Source organism: Leopardus geoffroyi, chromosome A1 (assembly GCF_018350155.1).
Source record: "Leopardus geoffroyi isolate Oge1 chromosome A1, O.geoffroyi_Oge1_pat1.0, whole genome shotgun sequence".
Taxonomy (NCBI): domain Eukaryota; kingdom Metazoa; phylum Chordata; class Mammalia; order Carnivora; family Felidae; genus Leopardus; species Leopardus geoffroyi.
The window spans coordinates 57,056,362-57,073,141 of NC_059326.1; the positions used below are offsets into that span (position 1 = coordinate 57,056,362).

Here is a 16,780-nt window from a genome sequence, read left to right on the forward strand (position 1 = left end):
ATTCCTTTTTCAAGCTGGAGCTAGACTTACAGAGAGGAAAGCTCTGAGAAGAGAAGGCATATACTGATAACTATTCATAACTGAATATGGTCCTTATGCCTTTGAGTTTTGCAATCTTTGTCTAATGACGTTAACCTTAATTTGTTACTTCCAAAAAATTACTGTAGCAGTTACATTTTACTATTATAATAGACACCACACTACAATGATGAAACACAACATGATTTATTCTTTCACATAAAAGAACCCCAAAGGGAAGCAGTTGACTGTTAGCCTGGTAGCTCTGTGCAATCAATGAAGAACGAAGCTGCTTCTGTCTTTCTGCTCTGTCATCCATAGTGAGTAATTTCCTGCAGGTTTACAAGATGACTGTGCAGCTCCATCTCAAAGTAGTTTCCAGAAAGGAGAGGAGAGGAAGGAGAGAAAAGCAAAGAAAACCCATTACAGAATGCCTGTCCCACATTTGATTGAGGGACTTCAACAGAACCATTCAATGATTTTACATCTATCTCAGTTGCCAGAATGAAATATGTACTCATACCAACCTGTAAGAGAAACTTGAAAATGTAATTTTTTAATGAGTATATTGCCACCTTGAATAAAATTAGAAATCTTTCATTAAGAAGAAAAAGGAGTATGTAAATAGTGTTGGCAGCTGCTAGTCCCTGACATAATTATGTAATCTTTTATCTTTAATCTAGAGTTATGATTGCCTAGGCTGAAAATGACTTTAGAGAAAACTTGAACTAAAACAATGTTAGAAACGAGGCCATTTGCTTGTTAACTAAGATTTAAGTACTAACTTATATGACAAGCAATGTGCTAAAAACTTCTTGTGTAATATCTTATTTCATGTCCTTACTATGTCTGTGAAGATGGCATAAATGCTTACTACCTGTGATCTTGGTTAAGACATTTAACATCAAGCCTCAATCTGCACACAGGATCCTGGGGATAGTAAATATGGAATATTCATCAATCTCTATGTGAGTAAGGGTTGTGTATTCCAAAAAAACTCCATGTTAAGGATGATGTTTGATGCATGGGAGGTACCCCCGCCCCCCCCCACCTTTTTTTTTGGTGGGGTGATTAATGAATCAAAAGTCACACTGCTCGCATGATTTGAAGCAGTTATATCTGACTTCAGAGGCTGGGCTTTGAATCATATTGCATTCCCTTGTTTTTTCTTTTTGTCAAAATGTCTTGCTTTGCTTTTTATTCATTGTGTTGGGTTTTTCAATAGTGCTTCTCCCACCCAAGTCGTTTGTTTGAAAACTTCATAGAATTAGAACATTTTTCATTGCAAGCAACAGAAACCTAATTAAACTTAAAAGAGGAATTTCAGAGATATTGGGGTTTAGCAATCCAAGGATAGGAGCATGCCGGGACCTCAGGAAAAACTGGAAGCAGAGTCAGCACTTTCTGATCCATTCATCTCTACCTCTCTTGGCATTTCTATATTCTCTCTCTCTCTCTCTTGTCTGCATTTTGTCATTTTAAGCTTTGCTGTTCCCAAAGCAGTGTACATTTTCACCACCCAAACTCTGTATGTTGTAGCTTCAGCAGTTATAAAGAAACGGTGTGTCGTGGTTACATTTCCAAGAAGAACTGAGTGGTTGGGTGAGGTGCCTACCTCTGGGGATACATCAAGAGGAAGGGGACAGGGTCAACTTGGCTAGACTCTAATTCCCAGTTTTCAATCAAACGCTAATTTAGCTGTTGCTATACGTTGTGTGTGTGATTAAAGTTTGCAATTAGTTGACTTTAAGTAAAGGATATTATTGGGTGGACCTGAGGTAGTTCACTAGCAGGCCATCAGTGATCTCCTCAAGATCTACTCCCATGACCACAATGTGTTTTTAGACCTAAAGCCAAACTCCATTTCCAGCAGACCCCAAATGATGCAGTATAAACTATAACCCATGAAGCTCATTGTTATACAAATTTTCCAATTTGTAGTGACAGAAATCTGGAAAATACATGTGTGAACAGATTCTAAGGATATGAGATCATGGTGGAGAGAGCAAACAGTTGGATGAGGTTGAATTTTTTGATATGGATTCACTGAGCAGAGATTCTAGATTCCATATTTTAGCTTGAGGAATTAGAAAATGGCTCCTGGTCCAAAGGACATACCTATCACTGAAACTGAGAAAAATACTTGTGAGTAGGGTCTTAAAATCCCTGAAAAGCCCTGTGGTTATTCTTGTCTATAAATCATAAATTACAGTGGGAACTGTTCCCATTTAACTGGGTTCCTAAAAACAATGGAGATAACGTAATCTCAGCATTGTACAAGCCAGATGATGACATTTAATCAAAAAAGATAAGGTGAATATGTTTAACTTAATAGACAGTGGAGTCAAAGCAGTGAGAATATCTGACTCATAGAGAGGTATTGCAGTGGTTAGTTGAATATGGTGACCTTAAAAGGAAATAAAAGGAAAGGCTGCTAAATGCTTACTTAAACTACATAAGCAGAAGAATTTTAGATCAGGTGCGCAGAAGTCCATCTTGAATCAGTGAAACACTGAGTCATGGCACCTCAGTCAACTCCCAGACTTGAGCCAGTTTACTGACCTAAAACTCTACTTGAGGAAAGACCCTGCGATATTGCCAAAGTGTTTGTTGTTAATCTTTCTCCAAAAGGACTTACCAGAATGACAGTACTGGAGAAAGGGAAATGATACTTTTGGCAATTGCTGGACACTGTCTTTGAACTAAAATTAATTCCTGGCAACACACACTGTGTCCATCATTCAGAATAGGGGCTTACGGAGGTCAGATGATCAATGGAATTTTTAGCTCAGATCCATCTTGGAGTCAGTCCAGTTGTCTACTAAACATACACTGTGGTTATTTCCTCAGTTCCAAACTGTATAATTGCAATAGACATACTCAGTAACTGGCAGAATTTCCATCTTGGTTTCCCAAACTATGGAGTGATATCTGTTATGGTGGGAAAGACCAAGTGGAAGCTACTAGAAATGCTTTACCTAGGGAAAAAAAGTAGAGCTCCATTCCATGGGGTTGCGGGGACTGCCCTCATCAAGGAGTTGAAGGAAGTGATGTGGAAATTCCTACCATCCCCAATTTACTTATTTGACCAGTGCAGAAAACAGATCTTGGAGAATGACAGTAGGTTATCATAGGCTTAACAAGGTCATAGACCCCAGCTGCAACTGCTGTTCCACATGTGGAAGATTTTATTGCTTGAGCAAATCAGCATATCCCTACAACTTGTATACAGCTATCAATCTGGCAAGTGCTATTTTCTGAATATCTATTAGTGAGGACCACCAAATGTACTGCTTTCAGCTGGCGTAGCAAGCAGTGCCATTACCTTCACTGTCCTTCACAGGTGTCTCAACTCTCCAGCCCTAAGTCATAATTTACCTCATGGGTTACCTTGATTGCCTTTCTCTTGCACAAGATATTATGCTGGCCCATTCTATTGATATTCTGCTGATTGGTTTATCTATTTTGAGAGACACAGTGCAAGTTGGGGGGAACAGAGAGAGAGGGAGAAAGAGTGGGAACCCCAAGCCGGCTCCGCACTGCCATCGCAGAGCCCAACGTGGGACTCCAACTCATGACACTGTGAGATCGCGACCGGAGCCGAAACCAAGAGTATAATGCTTAAATGACGGAACCACCCAGGTGTCCCAGTTTATATTTACATATTAAATAATATATCAAGTATAGTGTGTGTCAGTGAGAAATAAATCTAACAAAAATTCGGGGCCCTCTCATCTTAGATATATTTTTAAGGGTCCATTGGTGTGGGAATATTGAAATATCCCCACCAAGGTGAATAAGTAGCTGCTTCTGGCCTTTCCTACCACAAAAAAAAAAAAAAAAAAAAAAAAAAAAAAAAAAAAAAAAAGTGCAAAACCTAACAGGCCTCCATGGAATATGGAAGCATATTCAGGGGTTTTTGTTTGTTTCTTTTTTTTTTTTTTTTTTTTTTTTTTTTGAGAGAGAGCCAGCAAGCAAGGAAGAGGCAGTGAGGGAGAGAGAGAGAATACCAAACAAGCTCCACACTGTTGGTGCAGAGCCCAATGTGAGGCTTGAACCCACAAACTGTGAGATCGTGACCTGAGCCGGAACCAAGAGTCAGATGCTTAACCAACTGAGCCACCCAGGTGCCCCTGGAAACATATTCTTAATTTGTCTTATGCTACTTTGAACCATTTACCAAGTGACCAAAACTGTTCAATATGAGTTAGGCCAAGAATAAGAGAAGGTTGTGCAACAGGTCTGGACTGCCATGCAAACTGCTCTAACACTTGGACCATATAATCCTGTAAATCCAATGATGCTGGAAGTTTAATGCCAGGCATCACTAGGTTAGTTGTAGCATCACCCTGAGATTTTTGGAACGAAGCCTAATAACCCCCTAGAGATAACTACTTTCAATTTGAGAAAGCCCTTTTTACTATGGGCCTTAGTAGAAAGTTCGATGTTTATCCATAATTCTCCAAGTTAGCAGGCAACCTGAGATGCCCCCCATGAAATGGTGATTTCAGCAGATTTTACTAATCAAATGTATGGGATTACTCCTTCCGAGATACCAGTCAGCCCTTTCCCATAGCCGCTCTTCTCAGTGCCCAATGAGCATATGAACAAAGTGATCATCGTGGCAGGTATGGGGATTTTGCATAGATGTTGAAACCATGAATCGGGTATTGTCTGAGCCTTCAAGCCATAACTTTGGGCATGCCAAGTAGTACTGCATCGTCCAATGGAAGCAGTATATACAAGATGAGGCTTCTCCAGGCCCCAAAAACGTAAGTATGTTGTGTAAAGAAGTGGCTCAAATTCCCTTTGGTCTTCATTCATCTTCCATTACCTTCACTTTTGAAGTCTACACCAATATTTATTCTCATGGAAAGTTTCCTGTGAATAGGAGACTGAAAAAGAAAAATGGTTCTCTTATGGATGGTTCTGCATGACATCCAAGCATCACCTAACATGGATACTTGTAAGACTACATTCTAAACATCCCCAAAAGGACAATAGTGAAAGGAAATCCTTCATGATAGCAGAATTTCTAAGTAATACACCTGGTTGTTCGTTTTGCCTGTAAAGAGAAATGACCAGAAGCACAAGTCTATAGCAGCTCATTGGCTGTGGTTAATAATTTAGCTAAATGGTCAGGATTTAGAAGGAACATGACTGAGAAAACTGGTGACAAGGAGATTTGGGGAAGAGGCACATGCATAGATTATTATAAATGGTAAAAGGATGTAAAGATACTTGTCTCCTATGTGACTGCTCCTGAAATGGTGACCTCAGTAGATTTTTAAAATCAAGTAGGTGGGGTACCTGGGTGGCTCAGTCTGTTGAGCGTCCGACTTTGGCTCAGGTCATGATCTCATGGTTCATGAGTTCGAGCCCTGTGTCAGGCTCTGTGCTGACAGCTTAGAGCCTGGACCCTGCCTCGAATTCTGTCTCCATCTCTCTCTGCCCCTCCCCACTTGCACTCTCTCTCTGTCTCTCTCTCTCTCAAAAATAAATAATAATAAAACATTTAAAAATTAAAAAATAAATAAAATCAAGTGGATAAAAGTACCCATTCTTTGACTATAAGTCAACCTCTTTCCCTAGCCCCCTGTCATTGCCCACTGGGCTCATGAGCCAATTGACCATGGTGGCAGGGATGGAGGTTTCACATAGTCTTAATAAGAATTATTAACAGAATTATACTCAAGTCGGGTCTGACTACAACTACTGCTGATTGTCTACTGTGCCAGAAGTAGAGAATAAAACTAGGCACGCTAGAATACATCTGGATCCCCAAGTTGATCAGCCAGCTACCTGATGGTAGACTGATTACTCTGGACAGCTTCCATCACAGAAATAGTACTTTATTCGTACTGGAATAGACAGTTACCCTGGATATGATTTACCTGCCCTGAACTCAATACTTCTGTCAAAACTACCACCCATGGACTTTTACCATGCCCTATCCACCTCCATGGTATTCCACACAGCATCACTTCTATTCAAGACATTCACTGGACAGAAAATAAAGTGTGGCATGGGCCCATGCTCCTGAAAATCACTGGTCTTATCATGTTTGCATCATCCTGAAGTGAATGGTAAAATAGTCTTCTGAAGACTCTGTTATAGTGCCAGATAGGTGGCAATACCTTATAGGACCTATGCAGTGTCCTGCAGGAGTCTGTATATGATCTAAATTAGCATCTATTATATGTTGCAATTTCTTCCACAGCTAGCATTCATTGATGCAGGAATTGAAGAATGGAAATTGGAGTGATTCAATTCTGTATTACACAAACATTTGATGTCCTATTCCCATGACCTTAGGTTTTGTTGGTCTAGAGTCCTTAGTTCCAAAGGAAAAGAAAGAATGTATCCACAAGGAGATGAAACAATAATATCACTGAACTGGAAGATGAGGTTGCCTCCTGGCCACGTTGGGCTCTGTGTGCCTCTGAATTAGCAGGATAAGGTGAGAATTACAATGTTACTGTCTGGGCTGACTGATCCAGATTATCAAGGGGGTAATTGGGTTGTTACTGAATAACAGAAGTGAGGAAGAGTATGTCTGATATACAGAACATTCCCTAGGGTATCTCCTAGTGCTGTCATGTCCTACGATTAAAATCAGGGTTGAAGTACAATTCAGATAGGACTGCTAATGGCCTAGACCCTTGAAGAATGGAACTGGAATTAGAGGAGAAAGTAGTTATAAATTCCTGCTACAACTATGTGATCAGTTGCAGAAATGAGGATTGTAATAGTTATGTGTATTTTTCTTAATATAAATATGTTTATATATATGCACATTTATATACATACACCTGCTAGATATATTTTCTTCTTCCTCTTATCCCCCTGTCATGTAAGAGGTATTTATAATAAACTTTATATCACAGTATATAATGTAAAGCATATCAAAGAAGAAAGTGAGCATTACATCAATACTTTGCATTCTCTCCTAGGGAAAGGATTGGCCTGTTTTCAGATTTATGCAAGATACCTGAATCATGTTTTGTAGAAGTATGACTTTGTTATTATCTTTTTTTGAGATAGAAGAGAGAGAGAGAGAGAGCATGTGTGCACAAGCAGAGAAGGGGCAGAGGGGGAATCTTCTCCAGAGAGAGAATCTTAAGCAGACTCCACACTCAGTAAGGAGCCTGATGCAGGGCTCAATCCCATGACTCTGGGATCATAACCTGAGCTGAAATCAAGCATTGGACACTCAACTGATTGAGCCACCCAGGCACCCCATGTTGTCTCTATTTGAGGATTACATTTGGTTTCAGGTGTGTATGTGTGCTAAGTTTACAAGGCATGGACTGTGGCTGTCCATTTTAGGTTTTAACTTGCTAGGCTATTGCCTTCAGTTACTCATTCAAACATTAATCTAGGTGTTGTGATGGCATTTTGTAAGTATAATTAAATTCCATAGTCAGTTGACTTTAAGTAAGTGAGATTATTCTAATTCATCTGGGTGAGCCTGGTTCAGTCTTGTTGAAAGACCTTAAGAGTACAACTGAGGTTTTCTTGAAGAGAAATTCCATGGTGGACAGTAGGTTTAGCTTAAGCCCGAGAGTTCCATCATGCCCTTTCCTATAGCCTGACCTATGGATTTGGGAACTTGTGCCAGCCCTCACAAGCATACGTGTTACATTTTTGAGCATAATCTCTGAAATTGTATGTCCTACTAGTCTATTTCTCTGATCATACTCTGGCCAAAAGGAGACAAAGTTACATTTCATAAAGTAGATGCTGCAGTGGGAACCAAGACCTAGAAGGGATCAGGGAGCAATTTGAGAAGTTCTGTGAAGGGGGTTGGATGGGGGGTTAGAATGAAGGGGGGTTGAAAAGATGAACCTGGTGAATGGTCTGTATGTTTTTATGACCTTTGTGCTGCACCTGCAATCAACATTTATGATGCTTTATATTGTGTAGAAAATGTTACATAGAAGGCCTGAGTTTTTCACTATTTGCATGTATCTATCCATTTTTTCTCCTACAAGATTCCCAAATAGTCCACATTATTATTTAATTTAGCAGAGTAAGGATACTAGGTGGAGCTTAAAAATCATCCTTTGATTTACCCTTTCACTCATTCTCATAATCACAGAATTTTTAGTTTTTCAACTGATCAGTTAAAATGCAATTGAAATCTCTGTAAATACCTAAGGACATACTCTAGAGAGTTATGTTATTTAAAGAAAAGATATTTAAGTTGTGCCTATATGTCCTTTTAAATCTACACCACCATCTGTATTTTTTTACACTGGGCATTCCAATAGACATTGTAACCATTCATCCATTACTTTCTAAGGTTTTTATTCTTCATGTATGCCTTTTTTCTTTTTTCTTTACGCTTGCAGGAGTAAAATTGTTGCTGAATTATCCATTAATTTTTCTTAGCAATTGTACTTCCTTAAAAAACAACAACAATCCTTTGCTAGCTCAAGGCAAAACACAGAGATTGCCATTTTTTTCAAAGCTCCATTACATAATGAATACAGAAAGAAAATTAGGCTTAAAGAAAATTAAAGCAGTATCAAAACAAAGTCTTTGGCAAAAATATTTCTGCAGAAAGTTAATGTGTTCTTCTGAAATGCAAAATGAGTTTGCTATAGTGATGAAGCTCTTCCTTGCAATTAAACATCAACAAAACAATTAGAATGCATTACTTGTGTTTTAAATATATATCTCTAGGAAGATGACTGGGAAAGACAATGAGGTAAGAAAGGAGGCTGACAGGAAGGGGTGAAATCGAAAAGGAAGAGGAAACCTTTAATTCCTTCCACTTTCTGGCTCCTATTTTATAAGATATGGGAGGAAAAAAAGTTCTTGAAATAGTAATATTCAATCTGTGGCAACTCAATGCATAATTCAGTCCATCTCACAATAGACTATCTGATTCACAGGAATCATTTTGAATGTTATCTTCTCAAATAGCAATTTTGCCTTTTGGAAAGCTAATTTCACATAGACTAGGATGCTTTTGCAGGCTGTCAACAATCACAGCAGACAACAAAAGACAAAAAAGAGAGAGTGAGAGATGGGGGAAGGAAGAGACAAGATAAGAAAGGAAGATAGTTAATTTACAGAGCAGAGGCATTTAGGCCAGTTACTCTGACTTTAATCCATATTTTTTCTCCTTACATACGTTCCATTAATTTGATATACAGTTATGCCTCTCTCATTTGTGGCTTTTAAAAGATTCATGTAAAGCATTTTGAAGTTTATATTTAGATACATAGCAATATTCATACTTTCACATCAATATCTTTCTGGAAAGGGGAACCTAAAAAATATTAGACTTTGAAAAATAAATGACCATGAAACCAGCTATTACTATAGACTTATTTTTATAGAAAAAAATTAGTAGAAAAATGGTTAGAAATCAGGGAACAGTCAGTGAATTGTAGTAATTCAGTGGCATGGTATGCTCTTACTAAAGTGATTACTGTAAACACTGCAGGAAAATGTCCATGGTAAGGTGAGTGAATCAATCAGTAGACAAAATAAACCTCCACTGTAATTATTAAAAAAGTCATATGCAGGTGGGAATGACTCTAAGCAGCCATGAAGAATTTAAAACAACTGTTGTGTTTGAAAGTGGAATGGTGGGCGACATTTCAAAAAGTGTATTTTATTAACACATGGAAACAAAAAGGAAGTTTTAACCCATGTGGGTTTTTCAAATTTTTAATTTCTGAAAAGATAATTGGCACTGGCTTGGGATATTAAGTTTCCAGATCTCTCTCTTCTAGGCTGTACTTCTCTTTTACTTTATTCATATCCTTTCTTTTGGCTTACTTGTCTGGTGTTACTATTTTGATGTTTGATTATATTTATTCTCACACCCTGATCCATTACTTCTCCCAACTCTCATTTTAAAGCATATGTGTCTTTAGGGGTGCCCGGGTGGCTCAGTCAGTTGAGCATCTGACTTTTGATTTTGGCTCAGGTCATGATCCCAGTTAGGATTGAGCTCTGTGTCAGGCCCTGTGCTGAGCGTGGAGCCTGCTTAGGATTCTCTCTCTCTTTCCCTCTCTCTCTCTCTCTCTCTCAGAATAAAAATTAAAATAAAGAAAAATGTATGTCTTTAGATCCAGAAAACTGTCAGGGAGGGAAGAAAAAGGACTGAAAGAAGGCTGCTTTGTGCTCTTGAAAGCACAAAATTACATTGAGATGGACCCAGTCCCTTTCCAAAATAAGGTTTTGGTCAAGTAGGGTAAGATAGACCTAAATAACAATCATACACATACTTAGAGTAGAGACGTACGAAGAAAAACTAGGATACAGGGAGTACATACCACATGCACACACACACAGACACCAGAAGAACATAGTCTGAGTTTGGATTCAGAGGAATGCATCCACAAATAGCTGATACTTAAGATAACTTATAAAAGATATATAGAAATCATCCCGGATGAAAACAAGGAAGTGACTGTTAAAGGCTAAAAGAAAGTTCTTTTGTGGCAGAGATATAAAAAGAGAAGAAATGAGGTCCCTTGTAGTTTGGAAAGTAGGAGAAACTCCAGTACTGTGATTGCGGTTCAGGGCTTAGGAGTAAAGGAAAGTGTAGCATTCTTAGATGAGACATTTAGGCATGATTTTATATACCATGGTAAGAATTTAGGAGATTTCATTTAAAAGCAAGGAAGGCCACTGAAATATTTTATGGAAGAAAACAAGAGATAAAACTTACATTTTGAAAGGACTGTCTGGATGCTTTGTGGAGAATCATCTGGAAGCAAGAAGCAAGAGTGAATGTTCCTAACTAGAAAGCTATTGCAGGAAATGAAGCAAGAAATCTTAGTGGCTTAGACCAGCTGCTGCCATGAAGCTAGACAAGTTTTGTACTGAAGAAATATTTTTGAGATGGAATTCACTTGGGTTTGGTGACTGATAAATTTGGGTCAAGACAGAAATTTGAACATTTAAAGTTTTGGTTAATACGAATCATGGGAGGAAACTGGGATAAGTGGCAGAAATCTAGAAATAATTTTCTTAAAGGCATTCATGAAGAAGGGGGTTATCATTGCGTGTATCCTAGGTACTTCTGCCTACTTCCTTCTGAAAAGAAGTCCCCAAACTAGCTTAAAGAGTACTATCAAGTGTGGTTTTACTTTCTGTCCTGCATTTGTAGAGACCAACTGTCCCAAAACAGTGGGTGTCTTCACTGCCTCCTCTTGCCATGGGGACGCCTCATAAAAGTCTCCTCATGAGGATGGATGGTCCTTATTTCCGTGGAGACAGAAAGGGAGTAGGGTGCATCAAGCCTCCATTCCCTCTGTTATTCTGTTCCAGTTAGACTTCGTGAGAATAGTATTCTAGAATAAAAAGTTCTGTTTGGAAGGCTCTGGGAAATCTCAAAATGGAGTTAAAACCAAGAAAGTACTAAGATTCAAGTTCCAGTTAACTTGGACTTTGACTTGCACAGCACAGGAGAAACCTCCCAAACTTCAGCTTTAGGATGGTATATGACACCAGGGAGGCTTTCTTCACAGAACAGACTCTCCTGGTTTCATATCCATTCTCACCTGCACTTTCTCCTCCTCATCTTCCAGTTCTATGACTTCTGTCCCTCCCTCAATCATAGGACCTCTTTTGTGCTTCCATCTATCCCTTCCTTCAGGCTTCAGATTGGGCTTAGGTTTCAGTCCATGTTAAAATCCAGCAAAACTCCCTTTCTAGCTTTTCTCCCTACATGACAAGAAGTCATGACCTGTTATTTCTCTTACTACAACTCCTACTTGGAAGCATAACCTTAAAAATTATCAGTTCTCGGGGCGCCTGGGTGGCGCAGTCGGTTAAGCGTCCGACTTCAGCCAGGTCACGATCTCGCGGTCCGTGAGTTCGAGCCCCGCGTCGGGCTCTGTGCTGACAGCTCAGAGCCTGGAGCCTGTTTCCGATGCTGTGTCTCCCTCTCTCTCTGCCCCTCCCCCGTTCATGCTCTGTCTCTCTCTGTCCCAAAAATAAATAAACGTTGAAAAAAATTTTTTTTTTAAATTATCAGTTCTCCTTAGAGAAAATGCATGCTACTCCATTCTAAATAAAGAATTGTTTTCCCAATTAGCATTACCTAGGCTTCTTCCTTTTAAAATTTATTTACTGTCATTTAGTGTTGAGGAGGATTGTGTTGTTTTCTGTCACTTTGGAGTATAAAGACACAAATAATTGAAAACATTTAATGACTGCTTTTTGTTCTTGGGGTCCCATCACTTCATGTGTTTATATTTATATTTTATTTAAAGATTTCCTTAGAAATAAAGAAGACTAGCAAATATTTAATCAGCTGAGTTCTTGCAAGTCTTGGATACTATATCAAATATTGTGAAGAATAAAATGTTTTCATTGAATGGAAAATCCTGCTAGACTGACCTGGACTTATCTGGTGCTGTGGTGGGCTAGATGGTAGACTGGAGGGCACTGAGAGTTAATGAGAGATGAGGAGATGGAAACAGGAATTGTAGTCAGCACATATCATATGTGACTATGAAGAAGAGGAAAGAACAGTTACTGAATCATAAAATCTCAACTTTTAATTTTAAGATAGAAGTCTCTAGATAATATAAGAAACATATGAATAAAATTCAAAGGGGTAAATAAGGACCCACAAACAGAAGATATAAGACCAGAAAAACTAGAAATAAAAGGGTTCAGAGAGAGGCTGACATTTATAGCAAAAATGAAGACTGCCTTTATTAGAGAAGGAACACAGTCTTGACCAAAGCATGTATGAAATTACAGATGGTAGGTCTGCAGAAGTAGGTTTGGATCATTGTGCCAGGGATTGGAATTTTTTTGTTTTATGAACTTTTTTAGTGAAATATGATACAATGTAAATGCTCAGAATGCATAAAATGTTACTTTATTAAATTTTTTTTAATGTTTATTTATTTTTGAGGGGTGGGGAGGGGCAGAGAGAGAGGGAGATACAGAATCCAAAGCAGGCTTCAGGCTCTGAGTGTTAGCAGAGTCTGATGCAGGGCTCGAGCTCACCAATAGCAAGATCATGACCTAAGCCAAAGTTGGACAATTAACCCAATGAGCCACCCAGATACCCCTAAAATTTTTAAATGTTGTTACAGATATATTCAAGAAAACTGATTAGAAAATATATTAGAACATTACAATGAACTGAGTGTTTATGCCCATCACCCCAAATTCATAAATTGAAACTTGATGCCCAATGTGGTGGGTTTAGGAGGTGGGGCTTATGAAAAGCAATTAGGTCATGAAAGCAAGGCCCTCATGAATGGAATTAGTGCCTTTCTAGAAGAGACTCTAGAAGACTTTTTTGCCCCTTCTGCCATGTGAGCTTATGGTGAAAATATAGCTATCTATGAAGAAACTGGCTCTCAGCAGACATTGAACCTGCAGGTGCCATGATAATTGGACTTCCCAGCCTCCAGAACTGTAAGAAATATACGTTTGCTATTTATAAGCTATCTAGCTTCTAACATTTTTTGTTATAGCAGACCAAACAGACTGATAGATACGAAGGGATTACTGAAAGCCAAGTTGAAAGTGATGACCCCAAATTTTCAGGTTTAATAGGGCATCTGACTATTTGTGTGAGAGTCTACAGCAGCCCACAACTACTAGAAGAGAGTAAAGTATAACTGTTAATGCTACCGCAGGAGTGAGTTTGAGTTGTGCCAACAACTAAAGACACATTTTTCTTTAATACATTTTCCCATATTCTAACACATTTATATTATACAACATACTAATATTACATATTATGACCTTATAAAACAAGGCAAAATCTGCTGGTCAAACATCTGAGACTTAACACTGATAGCATCCTTTTTGCAACCTTTTCATGACTAAGTGTCTACCTTTATGATTTCTCAGCATATGCTTTGCATACTTTTATTATAGGACTCACCATAACATTATGATCTTTTTTTGTTTGCTTCACTTCCTATTAAACAGTACATTTCTTAATGTCAAGAACCTCTTCTTCCTATTTCTTAATCTTAGTAAGTTTTCAAGAAATGCTTGGTCAACAGAAATGAATGAATCTGTGCTCTACAACTGAAATACCTAAATAAAAAATTCTTAAACAATGATATCCTTGTTTCTATATTTAAAACTTACTTATTGCCAAATTTTGACTAAAAATAGTTTAATGTAGTGTTTTTATTATGAAATCTCAATGCAGATGGACATATATTCCAGAGATGAAAAATTTATTCTCTTCTATTTTTTTATTCCTAAAATTAAGTATAAGCTATTATAAATAATGTAGCAGTTGCTACCATATGATCAGCATCATCTACAATGTAATACCATTATAATAAATATAAAGTAGTGTTCACACATATATGAATTTACTTTAACCTGGTTATGAAAATGCAAAATACTTTGTCCTAACTCTGACAAGAAGTATATATTTCTATTTTGGGTGTAAATTGTATTATTTCTAGCAAAGCTCTGTCTACTGACTATACGTGTAAATAATGTTGACTGATTCACATTCTCTAAAGTTAGTATAGAAGCTCTCTGTATTTTTTCAGACATTAAGGTTCTTTCTGTTTTAAGCCTATGGATGGCACCGATGACTGGGGAATACTGATAAACAGATTCATTTGTTGGAAGGCAGAGGAGATAATGAAGTGAAACAGTCCTCACATTCAGGTGAATTTTAATACAATATGCATTTACCTGTGGCACTGAGCCCCAATGTGCTTTTACCCTTCCTGCTTCTGTTTTTAAAGCTTTCTATCCAAAAATATCCCTTTAAAGGAAGAGCATTTATTCTATATTTTGAGGACAATAACCCTTCCTATATATTCTACCTGTTTTAGGGGGTCTCCTAAAATAGAACAATTTTGCCTCCTAATGATCTATAAGGATCATTTCTCAGAAAAATAATTTTAGGCAGGCAGAAAATGGAAGTTGTGCAATCCTTCCCTTAAGCAGACTTCAGAGCTTTACCATTAACAGAAGAAAGGAAAATGCAGCTGCAACCCTCCAGCTAACTGTCACTGTGTTTTAATGTCATGATCTGGAAGTTCAGTAGGGTCATCTGAGAATGGTTCTTGGGCTAATCCTAAGAAATGGCTTAGGGGCGCTGCTGTGGCTGATAGGATATATTCTCTCTGCCAGAGGTTTTGGGGGCTGCTTAAAGATGTTAGATAAGAGTATTTTCAGAATGCTGATTACAAGTAATTTTAATAATTAGAGAATGGAGAGGTGTTTGTTGTAGTCTGTGGGACCTTTAATCATCTTCTCTGAGTATAAACACATGTATATCCAAAAATAGGATTATACATTGAGGGATTTAAAAATATATATACATATATATTATGATTTGCAATATTTTCATTTCATGCCCATTTTCCTAAAGAGATGCATCTTTTGCTTTCTTATTTTTGTCCTCAATCCACACAACCTTACTATTACCTATAATATTACAAAATAAAGTGTGTGAGGAAAAATCTATTTCAACTTATTTTCAGCTAAGTCAAGCTTTGAAAATAAATTTCAGAATATCTGAGAGTATATAAAATTCTTGAGTATATTGATCAGTTGTCAGATTTAGCAAGCTTTATAAATTCACTTTTTTTTTTTACTTGAAACTACAAAAGATGTTACAGGTGATTTTCTTCTAAAATGGTAAAATAAGGAGACCGGGCTGGGTTGCCGCTGCCACTGCTGCTATGGTGCCAGTGCCTTGAGTCTCATCAAGTCCCATGACAGCCCAGTCAACTTGGGAGGGGACTGGATCCAGCTTCATTCAACATTACTACCAGTGATTTGGTAATGATAGAACACAACTAGGTGCAATTTATATTGACGCATGCCTTACACAGGAAGGACAGCAGTTCCAAGGGAAATTTGCCCTTGTCGGAAAGGTGTTTAGCGTTCTGTCCCAGAAAATCCAGCACAGCATCACGGTGCAGGACCATCAGCCACACCAGATAGATGCAGAATTAACTTGGCTGTGAGCCAGCTCAAGGCTGAAGACCATATCATGAGGTTCCACCAGACGTTTTTATTAAAGACCATCAAGAGTTCTTGGGTTTGCACCAATGACACGTTCAGGCTTGCCCTGCACAACTTGGGCTCACCCACTCCCAGCCAGGCACTCATGCTGTTTCCTCCTCCCTCCTCTTCCCAATGCTATTCACACTCCTCCAGATGCTCCAAATATCAGACCCAAATGAGCAGGGCCGCCTTGGGAGCAGTGCAGTCCAAGGTATTGTGCATGATGTTTCAACTTGTTGCATCTGTCAGAGATTATATTGTACCAGCACATGCCTTGGAAAAATTTAAGTAATGCAAAAGGTTGTTTGTTTTGTTTTGTTTTGATCTATTTACAAGTTGCTCGGGCAACCCAAAGAAATGAAGGAGAAAACAGTTGCCTCAGGGCCCAGATATTGATTTATTCAGATGTGTCAATGCCTCATTATCCAATCAAACCACAAAATTTTCTTAACATTAAAAAAAAAATAATAAAATGGTAATGAATAGTGATCTGTAACAAAATTTTAAATATAAGATGATGTGTACATTTAGTCAAAAGACTTCCTGCTACCTAATTGGCAATGGGGGATTAGCATATGAGTTTATTGTTACTGTTTTCTTTTGTGACTTTGCTCAGATTTTAACATACTTTACTAAAGAAAGAAAAAAACCCATAAATATTTTGTAAAAGATTTTTTCTCAGAGATTTAGATTCTCGGGCCCCTGGGTGGCTCAGTTAAGCATGCGACTTCTGCTCAGGTCATGTGTTCTCATGGCTCCTGGGTTGGAGCTGGCA

At 38.1% G+C, this 16,780-nt stretch overlaps 1 protein-coding gene across 2 annotated transcripts in view; it reads right to left on the reverse strand.

Moving 5' to 3' along the window:
- Window positions 1-209: 209 nt before the first annotated feature.
- SLITRK1 (SLIT and NTRK like family member 1) overlaps window positions 210-16,780 on the reverse strand; it is a 203,913-nt gene continuing 187,342 nt past the window's right edge. For both annotated transcript variants that reach the window (XR_006713016.1, XR_006713018.1), the window contains 3 exons: window positions 12,388-12,499; window positions 10,712-10,750; window positions 210-383 (listed from right to left, as the gene is read on the reverse strand). The gene's annotated coding sequence lies outside the window, so the exon portion shown is untranslated. The remainder of the gene's footprint in view (window positions 384-10,711; window positions 10,751-12,387; window positions 12,500-16,780) is intronic.